Here is a 4,140-nt window from a genome sequence, read left to right as displayed (position 1 = left end):
AGCCATGCCACCCTGAACAAGCCCGATGTCTGATCTCGGAAGCTAAGCAGGGTTGGGCCTGGTTAGTCCTTGGATGGGAGACCACCTAGGAAGACCAGGTGCTGTAGGCATAAATAATAATTTAAAAAATAAAAATAAAAAACTGTGAGCTCAAAAATGTGGCAGAACCAAGATGTGGCTTAAAAGGTTGGTACCTGGGAAAACCCTGGAGTAGCTAACGACACACCCCAGGCCCCCACTCAACTCCCTCAAGCCTGTCAAGAAAGTTTTGTTTTATTCTGAAGCTTAACCTACGTTCATGTTGCATTTACTGTGCTAGGCATGGCTCTGTATCTCTTATTCTTTTAATGCTCATAAAACCCCTTGTGTAGATCCTATTGTTGTTTTTACTACCTTGGAGGAGGAAACTGAGGAGCAGCAGGATTAAATGACATCGCAAGGTCACATGGTGAGTACATGATGAAGCAGGGATTCCAACCCAGCAGGCTGGCCCCAGGACCCGCACTCTGAACCACTGAGCAGTGCCACCTCGACGCCTTCCTGTTACAGAGTTTTGGAAACGGATCAAGGATTTTGTGCCCGTGTGAGAAAGCACGTGATAGGACCACCATTTCTAAAACTGTTTTATGAATACCACCTCATTCAGATCTTAGGGCAACTGAATGCCGTAGAAAGGGCAAGTATGAAGCATTATCATTGCTATTTTGGCAGATGAAAAGATTAAGGGTAGAGAGGCGATGTACCGCTGGCCCGACACGGAAGTCAACAAATGCTACATCTTCTCATCTAAGCCAGTTCCCTGTCCACTCTGCCTCTGGGGATGAAAAGGGAACCTAGAAAATGCTTGAGGATGACTATTTTGCTCATTTAAAAATCTAGATTTTGGAAGGTAAGTATGTCCTTGGGTCTGGGGCTACACGGAGAGAGAGCAAGCCACTGCCTGGTGAGGCAGCACAGCCAACAGAAGGGAGGCTGCCACTTTGCTCAGTGGTTTGAGGGTGGCTTGGAGGCTGTGCCAGAATGGGAGGCTTGGCCATTATTACAGAGGAAATTTCTAAATTTGGAAACTGTGATACCAAGTACAATAGCAAACAGAGCTAAGACGATGCTTCTGCCAGCTGGAGGACTTTTGCTAGTGTAATTCTGATCTATTAAAATGCTTATCATCAACAAAAAGGTGATTATAGTTGAACGCACCGAAATTTAGAATGCCGGAAACCTCGTTGCCCAAAAGTTAGTTTTCTAAGCACTGAGTTTTATTGCTGGGAAATTACTGTGGCCTGGTATTAAGGGCCGAGATGATGATGGGTTTTGAGCTGAAACAAAAATTAGAGAGCTTTTAAGTCGAAAAAGACATGGGTATTTACAATGTATATTTTACAAAAAAAAAAAAAAAAAAACAGCAGTAATGAATGACTTTTCAGAGGCATAGTAGAAATAGGCTGTGAAAATAGCTAGCTTTGTTTAACTCGAAGTGAGTCACTGTCTACAGAAGTCTCCCAAAAGCAAATGTGGGCGGCCAGGCCCAGTTGCCACTGTGATCTTGGAAGATGTCGGAGCAGCCGACACGCCCGTTAATGAGACCTCAGAAGTGTCTGATCATCTCCTCTAATTGCTCTAAATAATTGGAAAACTGCATGGCCTGGTCTCTCCTTCCCAAAGACGGCCAATTCAAATATGCAAATCTAAAATCATTTGAATACTGCTCTTAATTGGAGTCTGGGCTACCCATTGTTTGCTGAAGAACAAAACAATACGACTTTTTTCAAAACTGACTATCAAATCCTTCATTTTAAGCTTCACTGAACTCCCCAAATTACCCAGAGGCAAATCTGACAGGGACCACTTTACAAAGGAGTTGATGACCTCTAATTAAGACACGAGGAACTTGTAGTTACGTTCATATTTGAAACTGAAATTGGTTTGACCTATGCAATTTCATAAAATACCACCAAGTAAAACTCAAATCCAGGTAACTTACAGTTGACAAAATGTCTAAAAGCCCAGTAAACAGATTGCAAAGATCGAAGTTCTATCCCCTTTCTCGCCCCCCGAGTTGATTGCATTAGAGAACGGGAAGTCTGAAGTGGGATCCCTTCTGACATGGTTTTCTGTAGAAATTTTATCCAGCAAAAGACATTGGACAGGCATTACTAGCTCTTTCACCCACCAGGAGTTGGGATCTGCAGGGCACACTTTTGTGGTCCCCCCCAACCTCTCCCCACGTATCCTCAACATACTCTCCTCTCATGAAATGAACCTCACTTTCCTCCCCTTATTCTTGTCTCCTGTCATTGCTGTGCTTCAAGACACCTTTCTCCTCACTGACCTCCCTGCTAATGACTTGGAATTGGTTTCTTCTGGTTTGCTTTTTTTTTTTTTTTAAACTTTTTAGCTCATTGTCGGCCTCATCTTAATACTTCCGTTTCACCATAAGTTTCTAGATGAAGTTACCAAAGGCTGCTTTCTTTGTCAGTGTCTGTTGATTCTGCCTCTTCTGCCTACATCCCGTCTTCCCATCCTCAGAAAAAAGTAAGATGATAAGCTTTTATCAACCCTACTCTTGTTCTCTCTCTCTCTCTCCCCTTCACATCCTTGCCAAATTTCTTTAAAAAGCAGTTGGCATCCCCTGATGTTACTTCCTAGTCACCTGAAGTTCCTTGACCTACACGATCTCTTCTGCAGCGCTGCACTACAGATACGCTCTGAGAAATTACATGCTAAGAAACGCCTGCTTTGACATCAGATACCAAAAGTTGGAACCCCTATTCTTCCAAGAGCAAATGCTGGTGAGTCGCTCTAACCAATCTCCAGAACTACTTTTTCCTCATCTTAAAACAGGGTCACAATAAATACCAACATCTCATAGAAATATCGGAACGGTTTAGCGACACGGGCTTAACGCCCCAGTGGATGTCGTGTGCTGCTAGATGTCATGTGTTTTGATCATGCTCCATGGCCAGATCCAATAACTTTTTAAAAATTTCATCTTCTTTAATGTTCCTGCACCATCTGTTTCAAAGTTGTTTAAATCGTTTAAATGTTCTCTCTCTTCTCGTCCACGGTGAAGCGCTCATCTAATTCCGCTCTCATCTCTGACGGTTTCTCTTCTGCCCTCAGTCCGCGAGGATGTCGATGGTCTTCGGATTCTGGTGTCGGCTGATCCCCGCCCCTCCTACGCTCTTCTCCCTTATGATTTTCCCACAACCGGGACCCCCTTTATCCTGGTCTTGTCCCTGGGTCATCCCAAATTGTGGAGGGTCCATGTCAGTCTCTCCCATAAACTATCTGCTAAACAGATCCCATCATTAAATCTAACATTAAAAATCACACATCTTTCCTTTTCTTCCCCATAAAGCCTCTTCCGCTCTTCCTTCTTTCTGTGAAAACCATCAGCAATTCCCAGGACCCCAGACAATAAAAATGGAAGCCATCTCCAACTCCTTCTCATGTACCCTCAAAGTTGATTTCATCTCTCAGATTGATGCAGAGGATCGTTACCCTGAGTCCAAGCAGACGGTTGGAATACGAAGAAAGGAAATCTTGGAAGGAAATGCTACTTTAGAGATTGCAACGGCCAGAAAAGAATTAAGGATGACAAAAGCTTTATTTAGCACCTACTCTGTTTCAAAGACTGTACGAGGTGGGGTTCCTTTCCTCCATCTAACAAAGTAAAAGGCATTATTTCAAGAAGAAAGGAACTCTTGCAAAAACGAAGTTCTGGTGATAAACCAGATAAGGAAAATTCAGGAGCAATGCCATACGGATGAAGAATTCCTGGGCGGAGTCTATTCAAAGACGAGGGCAGAAGAAGGGCAGAGGGACTCACAACCAGTAGTCCCAGTTCGTAATGAGATCACTGGAAATTCTGAAGTCCAGGAGCCTAAGTCTTTAAAAAAATCCCCAAGGACAAAAAGGAAGGGGTGGATTTTAGTATTGCATTGCACCAAAAAAGAGGTCAGTGCATGTCTCAGACAATGGAAGGAACTACCCTATTTGGCATCCATCTCCTCTGTTGAGAACCTGCTGTGGCAAGTTTCTGTGGGAAGACTTTGCTGTGATAAAGCTGATGCCTGAGCCAGTGATGAGGAGGGTGACGTTCACCGAGTACTTCCTGTGTGCCATATGCATTCTCCCCTG

General features: G+C 43.7%; 1 pseudogene; it reads left to right on the top strand.

Moving 5' to 3' along the window:
* Positions 1-110, top strand: LOC111743496 (annotated as a pseudogene).
* Positions 111-4,140: the final 4,030 nt, after the last annotated feature.

Source organism: Pteropus vampyrus, unplaced genomic scaffold (genome assembly GCF_000151845.1).
Source record: "Pteropus vampyrus isolate Shadow unplaced genomic scaffold, Pvam_2.0 Scaffold114, whole genome shotgun sequence".
NCBI lineage: Eukaryota > Metazoa > Chordata > Mammalia > Chiroptera > Pteropodidae > Pteropus > Pteropus vampyrus.
The sequence above is the reverse complement of the archived record's forward strand: the minus strand, read 5'-3'. Positions and strand labels throughout refer to the sequence as shown.